Raw genomic sequence first — 20,442 nt, forward strand, 5'->3', positions numbered from 1 at the left:
ACTTATGCCCTTCCTTTAGTGACTACCAAAGTGCAAATAGTTGGCACTCAAAATACATTCATTGAATATAAAATTGAGATAATTCTTTTTTCCTTTATTTTTTGCCTGCTTCATTTTTCCTTCATATAAAATTGGGATCATTCTGCCTTGCCCATGTTGTAGGGTTTTTATGAAGATTAAATGAGTGCATTTCTATAAAAACTCTTTGAGGTTATAAAATGTGCAAATGTAAGGAATCTTTCTGTTTTGGATCTAGGAAAAAAGTAGAAAAAAGAAGAAATGAAAAAGATAAAAGAGAGCTGGGAGTGAGGCAGGCAGCTACATTTGAAAGCAATCTGAAGCCACTCAGAGGTGGAGGAAAGAGATTTAAATTGCCGCAAGAATTTGAAGGCCACCTCCCACACAGCCCATCAGTCTTTCAGGGACTGTTCTTCAAGACCTACTCAAAGACATTCTGTCCTATGACCAGCTTTAGAGTAATGGGGAAAAGAATTATGACAGTCACATCATATGATGAAATACCAAGTAGCATTTCAAAGGTCACGCTTCAGAAAGTCTGTTGATATGGAAAATGATTAAGCACAAATTACGTAATTTTAAAAATAAAGCAGTTGAGATCTTAATTTTGTAAATATATATATATAATAAAAACATACAGAAGCAATGAGAAAAGACTGAGCAGAGATATATGAATAAGTTACCAGTAATATATTATTATAAGTCCTTTTAATTGTCTTTTAAATATATATGCATTTTTATACACTCTTCAATGAATAAGTGAATAATTGGAAATATAATTCTGTGTGTGTGTGTGTAAACATATTCTATTCTTCACTGTTCTAGTCAGGAACTGATTTAGATCTGAATCAATTATTCCAAGAACCAAAATCACCAAGAACTGAATCGCATCCAATCACCTTGAACCAAGTCCCAGTTGGAAAAAATGAGACCCATAATTCAGCTTTTTTGTTTTGTCAGCTGTAAGGCTAGGTTAGGCCCTTTCCCCTTCAACCCTGGAGGTTAGATGCCTGGTTCCAGCAATGGCTCTTCTTCTAATAGCTCTGTGCTCTCAGACATATCACTGACCCTCTCTGGGCCTCCCTCCTGTGCTGTAAAATGATGGCGCTGCAATCGGGCCGCCTGGGCAATGGTTATGCCACTCATGACCTTCTCTTGGTTCTTTTCTTCTGTGTTCTGCTTGTTCCATTTCACTGCCCCTTACAATTCTTCCCAAGGAAAAGAAGTGAAATGCAAATGAGTTTTTTGAGTTTTTGTTGACACCTCTAACTGCAGGTTGGAAAGCTTGGGGGCTTTGGCCCTGGTTGGGTAGGTTCTGCTCACTGGGGAATCCGGCCTGAGCTGGCTCTGATCCCTCTCCCTTCTCCTAATCACTGCCCTGGCTGCAGAACTCCGGGCTGGCACCAGAACAGCAGCCAACATTTGGCTGACACAGGACATAATTTTTAATCATGGGAAGGCAGACATAAGTACAAAAGGCCTATTTTCTTCACGCAGGTTCAAGTATCTGCTTTTGGGTTATGTCTGTCTGTATTTGGCAGGGCTGGTCTTGGGGAAGGTCTGGGATTCATGACTAAAAGGTCAGTCTCCTTCCTTTTCCAGGATGGAAGCGGCACAAATTGTTCTGATCAGGGAGCAATAACATGCCACGACCCCCGGGGCTCCCAGGCAGGCGGAGGAGGCACCCAGTCTCAGCAGCCCACAATCTGCTCGGCCCCTGCCAGCCGCATGCCTCACATTTCCCCAGCTCCAGCCTCCTTTCAAAGGCCCTTTATTAAACCACCAACTATTTGCTGTCGAGACATTTAGGATGAAATCATTGTGTTAAACAAATAAACGCAGCTTCGTCCAGATTTCTGCTCTGGGAGCAGAGTAAGAAAATAATTTCTGTCTGCTCGCCACAAAAGCGGCTGGAAAGGTCCAAAGAAAAATATTATTTTTACTCCATTGTGTGAAATATTGTCCTGGAGGATCTGACGGGCTGAGCGTTTGAAGAGTTTGTGCTGGCAGGTTTCAAGGGTCCCCTGGGTCGGCCCCCTGGGATTGTTTTCTGCATTAATAAACTTAGCATGATGTGTGTTAAAAGGAACATTCTGTTTGCTTTGTAAATAAGGGATGTCAAACAAGAAGCAGAAGCCTTACAGACACTAGGTGATGTGTTCTCAGAGCGGGGAGAGGGAGGCGGGTGGGAGAGGCACCCTGGAAAAATGGGCATCACTGGGGCTCCCTGAACTGAGCAGAGGCCTTGTTGAGAAAACAAATCAGTCTGAGTCCAAACCAGGCCATTTCCTCACTGATCCTGGTGGGAAAGCTGAACACTTTGCCCTGAACCAGCAGGATACGGGCTTGGGAAGGAAAGTTCTCAAGTGTCTGTCAGCTGTGTGGTGGAGGAGAGATGATGGCGCCCGGCAGAGGCCCTCCCCCAACCCGCACCCCCCTCCCCTCCCTTTTGGAGAAGGTTCTTGGCTTGCCGGGGTCTGCCAGAGCTGGAGGGCAGGAGGGGGCAGAGGTTAAAGCCATATCTTTGGGAATGATGGTCTGGCTCTCGCCCCCTCTATCCCTCTCTACTCCTTCCTCAGATGTCACTGCAGCCCCAAGCGGGTTCCCCTGTCAAATTCCTGACCAGTCCTTGGGGACGCTGACATCGTGGGAGACACATCACCCTGGCCCTGTGATCCTTGCCTCTGCGGGAAACCTGCAGGAGCCAGGGCAGGATGTGTACCATCTCTGGCTCAAGTATTTGCTATTTTCACAGGTGCCTCCCCTGGCCCCGCAGCCCTCTCCGTTGTCCGCTGTCCGCTCCAATGTTATTGAAGGCTCCCCAGACCTCCCAGGCATTCTCATTTCCACCCGCTGCCCTGCTGCTCTCTTCCCTCTCTCCCTAAATTCTCCATTCCCCTCTGTAGTCCTGGGAGGAATCCCTTGTCATCCATTTCTATTCTGGAAAGTCCTGGCTCTCTCCCTGCCAGAAAGTTCAAACTGTTTCTTGAAGCTTTGGAAGAAGGGGACAACAGGGAATCCTGAGTTCTGTTTAGTGAGAATCACAGACTCTCAGAGCTTCAAGGGTCTAGACACAGAAACCAGGGGCCTGCCCCCAGTCACCATTAGAATCACCTGGAGAGCCTTTACAGGTTCTGTTTTCTGAGCCCACACCTGAGTAGTTCTGCTTCAGTTACCTTGCGGTGATCCTCAAACCTCAAAATTTTGTAAAGTTTTGGTGACTCCAGCGGTGGCTAATTTCTAGCACAGCAACCAAGCGCTCAAGCCAAAACTATTGTTCTTACCCACATGTTTATTTCATGGAGGAGTAAGTGATGTGTCCAAAGTCTCTGTATGAGTTTCCTGTGACTGCTGCAACTGAATGCCACAAACTGGGGGGCTTAAACAACAGATATTTCTTCTCTCACAGGGCTGGAGGCTGGAAGGCTAAAATCAAGGTGATTTTGGCAGAGCCAGGCTCCCTCTGGAGGCTCTAGGGAAGGGTCCTTCCTCGCCTGTCCCAGCCTCCCTTGGCTGCAGACATTCCTTGGCTTGTGGCTGCATCTCTCTCTCTCTCTGTCTTCACTTTGCCTTCTCCTCTCTTCTGTCTATGCTATTTCCCTCTTACTGATACAGAAGGGGGACAGGGAAGTGCTGGGTAGAGAAGGGCATGGTCCCTGGCGAGGGCTCTGTGCCCACAGACCAAGGTGAGGTCAGGCATTTCTGTTTTCCTGCCTAAATGTTGCATTTCCCAAGAGCACCCTGGCCTGCCATGCCCCCATCCTGTGCCTATGAAAACCCCGAGACCCTAGCAGGCAGAGACACAAGCGGCTGGACATCGAGAGGACGTGGAGAGCACACCGACAAGCACCAGCAGGCCAGCAGGCCATCGACTGGTGGAATGACACAGTTTGGCTGGGACGGTTGGAGGAGAGCCTGGGCTGCTGAGTGGCCCGACTCCAGGGGAAAACCATCCCCCTTCTGCCTCCCCCATCTGCTAAGAGCTACTTCCACTCAATAAAACCTTTCACTCATTCTGCAAGCCCACATGTGATCCAATTCTTCTGATACATCAAGGTATCGGAGCACTGAAGAAGCAAGCCATATTCCCTATCACACGCCCTGCAAGGGGAAAAAGGGGACTTTTCCCATTTCATTATGACACTGGTGATGGCATTTTGATCCTAGCTGGATAAACCAGGATAAGTTCCTCCTTTCAAAATCTTAACTACATCTTTTGCCATGTAAGGTGATATCCACTCTTTTACCATAGGAGGTGATAATCACAGGTTCTAGCAATTAGGACATGAACATAGTTTTTAGGGGGCCACTGTTCAGTCTACGACAGTCCCTCAGTCAGTGGCTGAGTCAGGGCTGGAATCTGGGTCTTTCTATTTCCTCTAGAATGTATCTGCTTCTCCACTCCATTTTTAGCAAGCAACAAATCATCCTGAAAGATCTATTTTAAAAGGCGACCCCCTATCTGAGAGCATCTGGGGCCACACACTTCCTTTTGAAGCAGTGTAGTGTTAATTTATGTGCAGGGTTTTGTAGTCAGAAGACTTGAGTTCAAACCTCAGCACTTACTTATTTTGCCAATTTCCTTGTCTGTACATTGAGGGTAATCACATAGACTTGTTTAAACGGTTAACTGATATGATGCATGTGACGCACTTAGCAGAATCAAGCACACAGTATAGGCTTGATTCATTTGCTAGGGCTGCCATAACAAAGTACCGCAGTCTGGGTGGATTAGACAACAGAAATTTGTTCTCTCCATTCTGGAAGCTGAAAGTCAGCAGGTTTGGTTTCTTCTGAGTTCTCTCTCCTTGGCTTAAATTTGACCAACTTCTTTGCATCCTCACATGGCCTTCTCTCTGTACTTAGGCACTCCTGGCATCCCTTCCTCTCCTTATGAGGACGTAAGTCCTGTTAAGTCCTGTTATATTAGGACTCCACCATTTTGACTTCATTTAGTGTTTATTATCCCTTTAAAGCCCTATCTCCAAATAGTCACAGTGTGGGTTAAGGCTTCAACATATAAATTTTAAGGGAAAACAATTCAGTCTATAACAAAGTTTAATGTTAGTTATTAGTATTATTATTGGTCAGGCAGGGGTTAAATATTTTATCATTAAAAACTATTAAATGGTGGCTCACACCTGTAATCTCAGCACTTTGGGAGGCCCAAGTGGGAAGATTGCTTGAGCCAGGAGTTCACCCAGCCTGAGTAACATAGTAAGACCCTCGTCTCTACAAAAAAACTTAAAAAAAAAAAACTATCCAGTCATGATGGCACACACCTGTAGTTTCAGCTACTTGGGAGGCTGAGATGGGAGGATTGCTTGAGCCCAGGAAGTCGAGGCTGCAGTGAGCGGTGATCATGCCACTGTACTATAGCCTGGGTGACAGAGCAAGACCCTGTCTCAAAAAAAAAAAAACAACAAACAACACCAACAACAAAAACGATTAACACCCACACACACATGCTCTTTTTGTCAAAAATAAGGAATAAACAAAATATGCAACAGGTATATTGCTAATGCAACACTAGCAATGAATGAGCTGAATTAAAATTGAACAGTGAATGGACGTACTGGAAGCCCTCACTTGGGAGGCAGGGGGCAAGTGGGCCACACTGGGAAATGGGCCAAGACTGCAGAAGGTGACAGATTGAGTGGGAGCAATTTCAGGGAGTTGCACAGAGCTCTTCTTCCTGCACTCATAACTAAGTGGTCTCCAAGGAATTGCCACCTGCTTGGCATCCTGGCAAGCTTTAGCAGTAGCCATCCCCAGCCTGCTACCCTTCCTTGCTAGTCTGTTTTAAGAGTAATATGAGCAAAAAGAGTCAGGGAAACTTAAAGGTACCTGAGAAGTGTCAGAAATGAGAGGCTGTCATTTAGAGCCTTTGAAAGATTTCATGTTGCTTTTGTAAAATCCCTGACTTTCTCCAGCCAGTACTAAAGGGAAAATTCCGGCCGGGCATGGTGGCTCACGCCTGTAATCCCAGCATTTTGCGAGGCCGAGGTGGGCGGATCACGAGGTCAGGAGATCAAGACCATCCTGGCTAACACGGTGAAACCCTGTCTCTACTAAAAATACAAAAAGTTAGCCGGGCGTGGTGGCGGGCGCCTGTAGTCCCAGCTACTCGAGAGGCGGAGGCAGGAGAATCACTTGAACCCAGGAGGTGGAGGTTGCAGTGAGCTGAGATCGCGCCACTGAGGAACTCAAAAAAAAAAAAAAAGAAGGAAGACGGGAAGAGGAGGAAAAAGAGAAGGAAAAAAAAAAAAAAAAAAAAAAAAAAAAACCTCTGACACTCCCACAGTGCAGCTCCATCTCCACCACTGTCTCCCAGAGATTTCTTTTCCTCATCTTGCCCCACGAGCAGTGGGTGACCAGAAATCCTAATCTTGCTCCTGGAGGAAAGTTCAAGACAGTAAGATATGGGTGAAGCCTGACTGTTAAGGTCACTGCATAGTGAGGGGAAGCCAGGCTGGCCTGAGCATCTTCCCAGAGCTTCATGTTAGAAGGCAACCCAGGCTAAACCCCACAAGAAAGCATGCCCTGTCTCCACAGTGTATAATCAGAGCAGAATGATAACATTCTTCTCTAGTATGTTTCATATGTATCCGTTTCCTCTGCTGGTTAGTGCCACTTGTTTTCCTGCTCCTGACTTCTCTTTAGCTGGTTGTTTTTTCACATAAACTTCAAAGTTGTAGCCAACCAAGTATTTACACTATACCAGGAAGGGCTCTTTAAAGATTGTGGGAAAAAAGATGAAAACTCAGTAGTTTCTATACTATCTCCTACACATCTTCATGCAGCTACTTTTAATGGTGCTTCTGGCCTGTCCTCCTTGCATTGTGGGGTCTGTCTATAGGATAATCAAAGCTCGGCCACCAAGGGGGTAATAACAGCTTAAATTCGCTCCAGCTATGGATAGAATCAGAATCATGATGTGATGACAATGTTTCCGTGGAAGTTTTAAATAATGCTGGAGGATCACTCAACATCTTACAACTGCTGCAGTCTTCTCTGGCATTCTTGCTTCCAACATACATTAGAAGATGGCACTGTAAGTCAAAAAATGTTCTGCGCAAAGCCATGAGTTAAACTGAACCAGTTTTAAGTCCCTTTAAGCTGAGATAGCTGAGAGTCTACAAGTCTTCAGTGAAACAAAGAGAAGGCTGAGGATTAGTCCCAAGCAGCCTCCTGCGGGGAGGGAACAGTACAAGGGAAAACCAGGACCTCAGAGTTCAAGATTTCTTGTTTTCAGACAGCAATAGAACTTCTTTTTTTCCCTCTGTACCTCCTTTAGCTTTACTTGCTTATTTTTTTAAGTTAGGGTATAAGTTACATACAACAAAATTTATCCTTTTAATTATAGGGTTCTGCATGTTTTGACAAACACATACAATCATGAAACCACTTCCACAATAAGATATTAAACAGTTATATCAATCCCCCTACCACATATTTCTATACCCCTTTGTAGTCAATCTCTTTTCCCACCCCCAGCCCCTGGAAACCACTGTTTTTCCCAGAACAGCACGCAAATAAAATCATACAATACGCAGTCTTTTGAGTCTGGCTCCTTTCACTTAGCATAATGCATTGAGGGTCATCCACGTTTCCAAGTTATTGAAATATCATAATTTGTTCTTTTTCTGTTTTTGAGTATAATTCCATTGTATGGATGTACTATATTTTGTTTGTCTGTTAACCAGTTGAAGGACTTTTTTTCTAGGTTTTGTTGGTATGACTAAAGCCACTATAAATATTCACATACAGATTTTAGCATGGACATAAATTTTAATATCCCTTGAGTAAATAGTTGGGAATGAGACTGCTACATCGTGTTAAGTGTTTGTTTGGCATTATCAAAAACTTCAAAACTGTTTTCCAACATGGCTGTGCCATTTTGCATTCCCACCAGCAGTGGATGAGAGTTCCAGTTACTCCACATTCTTGCCAGCATTTGGCATTGTCAACTGTAGTTTCTTTTGAAATGCACAACAGCCTTGTATTTTAGAAAAAAAGAGGCTAAACCAGTAAGAATGTGTGACTTATTCAGCTGACTAAATAGTCGGACCAGAATTTAAACTCAGAACCCTGGACAGTTCTAGACTAATTTTAGTCCAGTGTTTTAACTTTCCTAATCTCATCCCCCTCTACACAGCTCCGCCACAGTCATAAAAGCCAACAGTTTAGCAACTATAACAACTGTGACAGTCAGCAGTCTAGTAGCTACTGGAGGAGCAGATAGGTTGGGAGGTCCCCCAAACCCTATCCCCAGAGAATCAGCACTATTTGATTTGGCTGGCAACTTGCTACAAAGGTCCATTCTCAGGGTTTCTCTTTCTTTGATGTGACTCAAAGCTTTCTATGTGCAAGCAGCCTGTCCACGGGGTGCTTGCGGAAAGCAATCAGCTGCAATTGTCTAATTGCATCTGAGGCAGCATTAGCAGTCACAGCTAACAAGAGGCTGACCAAAAATCTTAAAAGGAAAAACTAGTAAATGAGATGTTCATAGGGAAACTTGCAAAGCTCAAGCATATTTCTGGGAATCTAATAAGCCATGCACATGCACAGGACTGTGTGCATGCCTAGAGCTGTCTATATGTCAAGAAAATACCTGAGAAGATCCAAAATTCTCACCTCTTACTTTGAGGCTCTGCACTAGCACAGAATGAAGGCTTAGATAGAGTTGTAATCTACTTGCTAGAACATTAGGGACATGCTCCAACACAGAGAGAGCCACTTGGAAAAGGCTGGGAGACTTATTCATTAAGGAGTTTAATAAAATCTCTGTCTAATCATTAGACTACTAAGCTAACCAACCAGAGACTTAAAGGCCACACATGACAAAAAGTACTAAGTCCAAGAGGGTCACTAAACAAACAAACAGCAGAGGCAGTAACAATTACCTGAAAAGTATGGCTCATACACAGGAGGAAAAAAGCAGTCAGTAACAACTTTTCCTAAAGAAGCTCAGATATTAGACAGAAATATTAATTCAGCTATTATAGATATGTTCGAATAACTAAAGGAAATCATGGGTGAGGAATTAAAGGGAAGTATGAAAACAATGTCTTACCAAACAGAATATCAATAATGAGATAGACATTATTAAAAGAACCAAATAAAAATTTGGGGTTTGAAAATGATAATAACTAAAATGAAAAATTTACTAGAGGCTTATATTAGTCAGGGCTCTACAGAGATACAGAATCAATAGGAATATCTATATCTATAGCTACAGAAAGAGAGAGAGAAGAGAAGATTTATTAGGGAAACTGTCTCACACAATTATGGAGGCTGAAAAGTCCCATGATATTCTATGTGCAAGCTGGAGAACCACGGAAGCAAGTAGCATGACTCAGTCCAAGTCTGAAGATCTGACAACTAGGAGAGCTACTGTGAAAATCTTGAAGTCCAAAAGCTGGAAATCATAGAGTTCTGATGTCTGATGGCAGGAGTAGATGTGTGTTCCAGCTCCAGAAGAGAGAGACGGAAAAAAATTTACCTTTTCTCTGTCTTCTTGTGCTTTCCAGGCCCTCAGTAGATTGAATGGTGCCCACCCACATTGGGTAAAGGGGTAGAGTGGTTCTTCCTTACTCAGTCCATGGATTTAAATGCCAATCATTTATGGAAACACCCTCACAGACGACGAAATAATGCTGTACCAGCTATCTGAGGTATCCCTTAATCCAGTCACGTTGACACTTAAAACTAACCAACATAGGACTCAACAATAAATTTTATTTTTTTATTTTTTATTTTTTTTTAATTTTTGAGACAGTATCTCACTATGTTGTCCAGGCTGGTCTAAAACTCCTGGGCTCAACGTATCTGCCCACCTTGGCCTCCCAAAGTGCTGGGACTGTAGGTGTGAGCCACTGCACCTGGCCTCAACAGCAGATTTTAAATAGTAAAAGAAAGAATCAGCACACTCAAAGACATATTGGTTGAGATAATCCAACCTGAGAGACAACAATAAAACAGAATAAAAATACCTGAAAGAAACATCGAGACCTGTAGGATACCATCAAGTATATCACCATATGCATAATGGGAGCCCTAAATGCAGAGAAGAGAGGGAAATAAAACAAAGAATATTTGAACAGATAATGGCTGAAACTGTTAATGAAAAACATTAATCTACATATCCAAGAAGCTTAACTAACTCCAAGTATAAACTCAAAGAATTCCACACCTAGACACATCAATCAAAACATCAAAACAAAAAGAAAATCTTGAGGGCAACAAGAGAAAAGCAACTCATTCATACAATGGTGCTCAGTAAGATTAACAGCTGACTTCTCATCAGAAACCATGGAGGCCAGAAGGCAGTGGGATAACATACTTAAAGTGCTAAAAAAAAAGACTGTCGGTCAAGAATTTTATATCCTGCAAAACTATTATTAAAAACTAAAGGAGAAATTAAGACATTCTAAGATCAACAGAAAAGAAGAGAACTCATTGCTAGCAGACCTGCCCTTTAGGTAGAAATTAAAGGACTCCAGGGAGTAACTCAAATCCACAAGAAGAAATAAGGACCACCAGTAAAGGTAAATACATTAGTAAATACAAAAACAGCATAAATGTATCAACCTCCCTGGTAAATACAAAAACAGCATAAATGTATCAATCCCTTCAAAAGCCACAGTGGGTCACCACAGCATATGTAGTTGCCTAAAGAGCCAAAATCTTGAGAAATTTTATCTTTCACAAATGCAGATGTACAAAAAGGACATCTCTTCATTTATTGAGGAAGTTTCAACATTTTTATTTACACACACAATGCTTACACACAAAGTCAACTTTGTGATAATGCACTTTCATGGAGTCAAATCTGCAAAAGAAAAATACATAAAACAAATTAGAACTCTCTAAAGTTTTAAACAATTTATGCCTCCAGCATTGGAAATGATGTGAAGATGAAATACATAGCATAGCAAATTAATGCTATGTGTGAAGGGGCAGATATCATACATGATTGAATAATTTTGCAGGAGAGATTTCCTGTAATTTTTACTTGCATTTTTACTTCTATAATCTTTGAAACACTCAGTACAGTTCTATTTGGAGAGTGGTTGTGGTCTACAAATTTTGCAACCATCTGCTGTTCATTTGAAAGTCTAGTTATTGCTTGGCTGTTGCAATTAAGCGATTTTGTGCTTTTGCAACACCAATAATAATTAGCTTTTAAATGTTTATCTTTCACCATTAAGTAGCCTTGTACACTGATCACAGCCTTTTTGCAAAGGAAAAGTTTCATGGATCTCTTCTATTGCGCTGGAAGAAAAACAGTAAGAAGGAATAATATTTGGCTTCCCTGACACCAAATCTGTATTAGTCAGGGTTCTCCAGAGAAACTGAACCAATAGAATATGTACATAGATATATGGAGGGGATTTATTAGGAAAATTGCCTCACATAATTATGGTGGCTGAGAAGTTCAACAATACGCCATCTGAAAGCTGGAGACCCAGGGATGCTGGTAGTGTGGTTCAGTCCAAGTCCAAAGGCGTCAGACCCAGGAAAGCTCATGGTATATCTCTCAGGTGGTGTAAGTTCTGAAGTCAAGGCCAGCAAGCCTGGAATTCTGATGTCCAAGACAGCTGATATGGTTTATCTGTGTGTCCCCACCCAGATCTCATGTCAAATTGTAATCCTCGTGTTTTGGAGGAGTGGCCTGGTGGGAGGTAATTGAATCATGGGGGCAGACTTCACCCTTGCTGTTCTCATGATGGAGTTCTCATGAGATCTGGTTGTTTAAAAGTGTGTAGCACTTCTGCCTTTGACCTCTCTCTCCTGCCACCATGTAAAAAAAGGTACTTGCTTCCCCTTCACCCTTCCTCCATGATTCTAAGTTTCCTGAGGGTTCCCAGCCATGCTTCCTATACAGCCTGTGGAACTGTGAGTCAATGAAACCTCTTTACTTCATATATTACCCAGTTTCAGGTAGTTCTTTATAGTAGTGTGAGAACAGACTAATACAGCAGCAGAAGAAAAGTCTGTCCTAGCTCTCAAAGAGAGAGATGAAGTGGCCTTTTGTATTTGTTCTCTCAAGGTCCCAGCCAATTGTATGGTGCCCTTCAACACTGAGGGCAGATCTTCTGCACCTATTCCACTCAGACTCACACTAATCTCCTCCAGAAACAGCCTCACAGACACGCCCAAAATAATGCTTTACCAGGTTTCTAGATATTCCTTAATCCAGTCAAGTTGACATCTAAAATTAAGTCCACAAATGTGGCCCTTGTCAACCTGGCACCTGTAGGCAGCTCCTTAAACCTTGGTTAATCTCCAAACAGACAATAATAAGGTCATAGTTCCACTTAATATGATGCAACTATCATGCATACAACCAAAAATATACTAATATCATCCCCAGAATTCAGCTTTCAGGATTTCAACATTCAGAATTTTAATCTTTTAGGATTATGATTTTCAGAATATTAGACATTAGAAATTTTAGACTTTAGGAATTTTAGAGTTCAGGGATTTTTATCTTAGGGATTTCAACATCTAGGATTATGGTGTTAGGGATTGTCTTTTGAGATTATGATCAACACTGTTGAGAAAGACACAACTATTCAAAGTGACTCAAGAAGAAATAGAAAATCAGTATAGACCTATGAGAAGTAAACAGACTGAATTAGTAATTGAAGAACTTTCTGCAAAGAAAAGCCTAGACCCAGAGAGCTTCAAGGGTGAATCCTACCAACTGTTCAAAAAAGAAGTAAGACCAATCCTTCACAAATTCTTCCAAAAAATAGAAAAGGGAACTCTCCCCAACTCATTTGATAAGGACAGCATTACACTGACACCAAAACCAAAAACATAACAAGAAAGCTAAAGATCAATATCTCTTATGAGTATAGATGCAAAAATTCTCAAAAAATACTATCAAACTGACTCCAGAAACATATATAAAGGACTACACCCCATAGCCAAGTGAGATTTATCTTAGGAATGCAAAGTTACCTCAACATTAAAAAATCAATCAATGTAATATACCGTATTAATAGTGTAAAGGACAAATACCCCATGATTAGTTCAGTGTGTGCAGAGATAGTATTTGACCAAATTTATTACCTTTTCATGAGAAAGACACTCAAAAAACTTTAGCTAGGAGCAACAGGGAGCTTTCTCATCCTGATACATGCCACTTATGAATATCATACCTAATGGTCAAAGACTAAATGCTTTCCTTCTAAGATCAGGAATAAAACAAGGATGTCTGTTCTTGCCACTTTTATTCAACAGTATACCAGAAGCACTAGACAGGGCAATTAGACAAGGAAAAGAAATAAAAGGCATACATCTGTATTCACAGACACAATCTTGTATGTAAAATCCTAAGGAACTCACACAAAAAACTTCTAGAGATAAGTGGGTTCATCAAAGTTTTAGGATACAAGATTAGTATTCAACAATATTACACATTAACAATGAACAATCTAAAATGAAATTAAGAAAACAATTCAATTTATAATACCATCAAAAAGAATAAAATATTTAGAAATAAATTTACCAAAAGAAGAGTAAGGTGTTTGAAAACTGCAAAACATTGTTGACAGACATTAAAGAAGACCTAAATAAATGAAAAGACATCTTGTGTCCATGGATGGGAAGATTTAATAATGTTGAGACAATAATACTTCCCAAATTGATCTACAGGTTCAGTCAATCTCTATAAAAATCAAGGCTGCCTTTTTTTGCAGAATCTGACAAACTGATTCTAAAATTCATATGAAAATGATAAGGGACCTAGAATAGCTAAAACAACCTTGGAAAAGAACAAAGTTGGAGGACTCATACTTCTTCATTTTAAAACTTTCTATTTCATTTTTGATCTTAGGGATTTCAGCATGCAGGATTATGGTGTTAGGGTTGTGTCTTTTGGAATTATGATCAACTCTGTTGAGAAAGACACAACTATTCAAGTGACTCAAGAAGAAATAGAAAATCAGTATAGACCTATGACAAGTAGACAGACTGAATTAGTAATCAAAGAACTTTCTGCAAAGAAAAGTCTAGGCCCAGAGAGCTTCAAGCTACAGTAATCAAGATAGTGTGGTGATGGATAAGGATATGCAAATAGATCAATAGAATAAAGAGTCCAGAAATAAATCCATACATTTATGATCAACTAATTTTTGACAAGAGTGCCAAGGCTATTCAGTGGAGGAATGGATAGCCTTCAATAAATGGTGCTGACACAACTGTATATCCACACGGTCCTACTTCACACCATATACAAAATTAACTCAAAGTGGATCATACACTTAAATGTAAGAACTAAAACTATAAAACTCTTAGAGGAAAACATCGGAGTACATCTTATTACCTCAAATTATGCAATAGTTTCTTAATTACGATACAAAAAGCACAAGGGATGAAAAAATAGATGAATTGGACTTCATCAAAATTAAAATTTTCATGTTTCAAGGACACTGTCAAGAAAGTGAAAAGACAATCTATGGAATGAGATAAATTATTTGGAAATCAGATATCTTATAAAGGACTTGTATCTAGATATGTAAAGAGCTCTCACAATTCAATAAGAAAAAAATGACCCAGTTAAAAAATGGGCACAGGATTTGAACAGATGTTCATAGAAGCATTATTCATAACAGCCAAGAAGAGGAAACAACCCAAATATTCATCAACTAATAAAGGGATAAATGAATATGGCATATCCATACAATGAAATATTGTTCTGCAATTAAATGGAATGAAGTTTTGGTACATGCTACAACTTGGGTAAATCTTGAAAACATTATGCAAAGTGAAATAAGCCAGACACGAAATGCCATATATTGTAGGATCCTGTTTATACAAAATGTTCTGAATAGGCAAATCCACAGAGACAGAAAGTGCACTAGTAGTTACAAGGGGCTGGGGGAAGGGGAAAATGGAAGAGTGACTGCTAAAAGGTATGGAATTTCTTTGGAAGGCATTGAAAGGCTTTTGGAATTATATAAAGATGATGATTACACAATTTGGTGAATATACTAAAAACTACTGAACTACACTTTTGAAAGGGTGGACTTTATGGTATGTGAATTATATCTCAATAAAATTGCTATTAAAGAGAAAGAATAGACCTATGTGTGTCAACGTTCTCAGCCAGGGAAAAGTGTGGGGAGAGGAAGGAATAGTAGGCAGGAACTAAACTTGGGGATGAAAAACCCAACTTCACCACTTATTTGCTCTATGACCCTGAAAAAAGCCAAACCCCTTGAATCTCATTTTCTACGTTTTACATACTGGAAAAATTACATCCCCCTCAAAGCTTTATGTGGCTCAGATAAGACAGTGTCTATGAAAGCATCATATGACCTATAAATTGTTATTTAAATGTTAGATACAATCCTAAGATTCTGAATTGTCCTCTGGAGCAGCAACTCTTTCCATAAGATTTGAGCTGCTTGAGAATGGCAGAGGCACTTTTATAGATTCTGTCCCTTCCCTCTGGCCCCTCAGTGCTTAACATAGCATTCAGCATAATAGATACTCCATAAGCGTATTTCACAATTGAGCACCAGGGCAGGCCTGGGGCTATACACATAAAGATTTGATTGTATGGTCAAGAAGGTCAGGCAAGTGGAGTGGAGTAGGAGACAAATACCTAAATTCATAAGTGTTTATAAGTATGGTACATGTAATTACATGCACGTAATTACAATGAGATGAGGAGATGATCATATGTGCATATTTATCCATTTCAACATATCTCTCCTGGAGATACAAGATGAGGACTTATTGGGTGAGATATTTGTGTCTCCCACCATTGGATCTTCATGCTTCCAACAGAAGGGAAAGGTTGAACATGGTTCAAAAAGATTTCTTAAGATGTTTGATGTTGGCTATTTATGGGGATAGAAACATCATTAACACATGATTGCTAGTAGAATGGGAACTTGCAAAACATCATACTTCTTCAAGGAGGAACCATTCTTAGCTCACACCCTTTCCTGGTAACTTCTTGATTATTTTATCTTAAAAACCTTAATAAAAACACCATGTAATTCCCTCCAACACTGTGTTCTAAGTGAGGCTCCAGAGGGTAGATCAGCCCATGTATTTTCTAAGTTATTTATAGAGTTAATTCCCCACAAGGGAGGCATTAGGTGGACCTACTTCTATTAGGTCATATGTTGTTCATAATGGATTCCTGGAAATCCAGTTGTCTTTTCCTAGGACTCCAGGATGTCATGACCAAAAATATACATTTTAAAACTTCTCCAGCTCCAAAGCACTGCTCAAAAGGAGTGGTACCACAGCTTTTTATTCTTACTATTGAAATGTTTCCATTGATGATTATTTGGCCTAGCAACTTCCAAAACCTTGGTATTTGGAATAGCTTGCTAATGTTTTCTTAAATTACATCCTCTTGTGGGTCCATAAAATACTAAAGTTATTACAAATAAATAAATGGAGTTTCTCTTCATGATGTAAAGCAGCTTTCAATGAAGTCATTGAGAGGAAGTTTAGTTTGGAAGGAAGCAGTGCCTAACCAGGGCAAAGCACTGCTTTCCACCCATGGGGGCTAGACACGCTGGGCAGCAGCTGCTCCAAGTCAGCTGAACGAAGCAAATCCCTGCTGCTCCATTTCTTGTTTTAACTTCCAGCAGAAAACACAAGATTTTAAAACGCCCCCTTTCCCTAAAGTCCTCTGCATGTGGAGACCTTGGCGCAGCCTCCTCAGAGCTGGTTGAAGAGAGAAGATTTGTCCGTGCTCACTCCCACACCACACCAAAGTGGACCAAGCTGGAGGCCCTGGGACAAGGGACAGCTCATTGGCATTCCTAAGGCTGGCATGCCTTCCCCTGACCCATGAGGCTATGGCCACCCCCAGGCACAATGGAAAACACATTCTTCAGGACAAGAGAAAATTAAGATGCAAAGGCAAGCTCCCAGGAGAGAAGCAGGCTGCATGTGCCTTGTTGTGTGTGCCTTCCAGATGGCATCTTCTGTGGCACATCCTGGGAGGGAGCTGTTCTCATGGGAGTGTTACACAGAGAGCCTCCTGGGTACCTGTGGGCAGCCCCCCACAACCTTTGCCGTGGCCTAAAACTGGAGCTTGGCACTCAATGTCTCTGTAGAAGTAATCACCATTCACCTACATAGTTAGGGGCCAGAGAGTCGACATCCCACAGCTCTCCTGGTTGAACAATTTCCGTTTCTGCTTCTTTAAATACAAGGCAGGCTCTCCTCTGTGCAGGACTTCTCTTTCCCAACTCTCCCCTACAAAAACAATTTTCCTGTGCTCATATTAACACAGAAATGTACTTTTCAAAGAATAATACAGGAGTGCTGCTAGGATTCGGGGCACCATTTGGAGCCAGAACTATAAGGGTGCTGCCACTGTTGGTTGTTGTTGTTTTCTTAACTGTAGTAAAAAAAAAAAAACACACACATAACGCAACTCCAAATGCTGGTTGAAGATGTGAAGCAGCAGGAACGCTCCTTGATTGCTGGTAGTAATACAGAACAGCCAGGCATTTGGAAGACAGCGTGGTGGTTTCTTGCAAAGCTAAACATACTCTTACCAAATGATCAAGTAATCCTACCCAAATGAGCTAAAACCTTATGTCCACATAAAAACCTGTGCACAGATGTTTGTAGCACTTTTATTTATGATTGTTAAAACTCCTTCAAGATGTGCTTCAGTAGGTTATTGGATAAATAAACTGTGGTACACCCAGACAGTGGAATATGATTCAGTGCTAAAAAGAAATAAGCTACCAAGCCATGAAAAGATATGGAGGAAACTTCAACACATACCACTAAGGGAAAGAAGCCAATCTGAAAAGGCTACAAAGTACATGATTCCAAGTAGATGACATTCTGAAAAAGGCAAAACTCTGGAGACAATAAAAAGATTAGTGGTTGGCAGAGGTTAGGCGTGGGGAGATAAATATACAGAGCACAGAGGCTTTTTAGGGCAGTGAAAATCCTCCATGGTGAATGTATGCCATTTTACACTTTCCAAACCCATGGAATGTTCAATACCAAGTGTGAACCTTAATGTAAACCATGGAATTTGAGTGATTATGATGTGTCAATGTTGGTTAATTAATGGTAACAAACGTTTGGGGGATGTTGATTATGGAGGAGGCTGCATGTCTACTGGGGCAGTAGGCATATGGGAAATCTCTGTATCTTCCTCTCAATTTTGCTGTGAACCTAACTAAAACTGTTCTTTAAAAAGAGTATTTTTAAAATACACACCTAATATAAAATGTACCATCTTAACCAATTTTAAATGAACAGCTCAGCAATGTTAAGTATACTCACATCATTACACAACTATCTCTGGAACTTTTTCATCTTGCAAAACTGAAACTCTGGGCTTACTAAATAACATCTCCTTTCTCCCTCCCCCAGACTCTGACAACCACCAGTCTTTCTGTTTCTGTGAATTTGACTACTTTAGCTACCTCATATAAATGGAATCACACAGGATTTGTCCTTCTGTAACTGGCTTATTTCAGTTAGCATAATGTTGTCAAGGTTCATCCACGTTGTAGTATGTGGCAGGATTTCCTTCCTGTTACATACTGGCTGTGTGTGTGAATAATAGTCCATTATGTGTATATGCCGCATTTTGTTTATTCATTGGTTGATGGACATTTTGATTACCAATGATTTTCAGGTAATGTGGGTAGATTGCTTAGTGTCTTTCTAATTTTCCTTAGTCTTATGGTAGAAACTGGTATCTTGTAAGGGTGTTAAACAGCTCCCAGACATAGGGTCCTAGCAATGCCATTAGATTTGCATCTGTAGCCAAATAGAAATTAATCTGAGGAGCTAGACAGCTTAAGGCTAACAAGTGGGTTGAGAGTAAAGGGTTGGTTTTAAGTGAGGCATCTGTTATCATGTTAGTCCATGACCATGTTAGAGGGAGAGAATTGCAGATTCTAAAGTTCATCAGTGCCCCTACATAAATGCACCTACTAACACTGAATAGAAAATGACAGGCCCTGCAGTGTAGGGGTTAGAAGTATGGACCATGGGGTGGCAGAGAGCTCAGCTTAAATCCCTGTTCTGCCAACTTAACACCATTGTCTTAGGAAATTCAATTACCATTTTCAGCCCCAGTTTGCATATCTCTAGGAGAGGGATCAATGTTGCCTACTGCACATTCATAGTTAGATAGCATGTTTGAAACAAGTGGCACATGCTATGCCCTGTAATCAGTCATTATGACTTGCTTCACTCCAGAGTTCAGTTTTTGCCACCTACCCAAGAACTGTAATAATACATGTTATAATAATACATATTACTTTCTCTCCTCTAGAATGTAAGATCCACAAGGCAGAGATTTTTATTTATTTTTTAACAACCATTTCCTCAGTGCCTAGAACAACATTTGCCACCTATGAGGTGCTCAATAAATAAATAAATTCATTCATCCATTGGTCTTCACGCAACAAAGATTCATTAAATATCTACTTTGTGCCAAGTACTGTGTTTGGCAATATGGGAGACTCAAGATAATAAATGGGTCCTTTGAGGGACTTGGAGATACCATCTCGTTGTGTAGAGATGAGATGCACAGGCAGAACAATGAAAGTCGGTTTTCGGTGGTGCCCAAGAATGATGTTGGATGGTGTGAGGGTCATCACAGAACTTCACACAACCAGGAGTTGATGGGATGAATTGGTTAGGGAGGATTTCACACAGAAGCAGGCATGAAGTGGGGCTTCTTGCCTGCTGCTGCATAGGCACCGCCAGGGCAAACTACAGCAGGACCAGGTACACAGATCTCTTTACAGTTCCAGAAAGATTATTTTTGGGGTCCTAGTGATATGCTCACAAGTTTTTGTGAAATTACTGGAAAGCCACCAAGCATTCTATTTTTCATTCCTATTGTTGATGGAAGAAAAAACTCCGTACCTTCATAAATAGTAATCAGCAATCCTATAAACTTATAAAGAAGGAAAATCTATTTCACATGACAAATTCCCTGCCCTGGAAAGTCTGCAGAATAACCAAAGGAGAGAGTAAACTGTGTTTTTTTGTTTTGTTTTTTTCAAGACAGGGTCTCGGTCTGTCACCCAGGCTGGAGTGCAGTGGTGCAAATGCAGCTCACTGCAGCCTCGACCTCCTGGGCTTAAGCAATCCTCCCACCTCAGTCTCCGCAGTACAGCTAGCACTACAGGCACGCACCACCATGCCTGGCTAATTTTTTAGTTTTTTGTAGAGATGGGGCCTTGACATGTTCCACAGTCTGGTCTTGAACCCCTGGGATCAAGCAATCCTCCTGCTTCAGCTTCCCAAAATGCTGGGAATTACAGGCGTGAGCCATCAAGCCTGGCCTGAGAGTACACTGTTTTTAAGTTTCATGGGCTTGTTCTACACTGGCAAAGTTACTGGCATTCTTTCAGCCCCAAGCCCTTCCCCCACCCCTGCCCCTTATTGGTT

At 41.1% G+C, this 20,442-nt stretch overlaps 1 long non-coding RNA gene across 1 annotated transcript; it reads left to right on the top strand.

Annotated features, from left to right (window-relative positions):
* Positions 1-1,243: 1,243 nt before the first annotated feature.
* On the top strand, positions 1,244-2,103 carry LOC116462561 (uncharacterized). The gene is made up of 2 exons (XR_004246384.2): positions 1,244-1,293; positions 1,621-2,103. It is a non-coding gene; the product is annotated as an uncharacterized LOC116462561 (long non-coding RNA).
* The last annotated feature ends 18,339 nt before the right edge of the window (positions 2,104-20,442 follow it).

This window comes from Hylobates moloch, unplaced genomic scaffold (genome assembly GCF_009828535.3).
Source record: "Hylobates moloch isolate HMO894 unplaced genomic scaffold, HMol_V3 SCAFFOLD_23, whole genome shotgun sequence".
NCBI lineage: Eukaryota > Metazoa > Chordata > Mammalia > Primates > Hylobatidae > Hylobates > Hylobates moloch.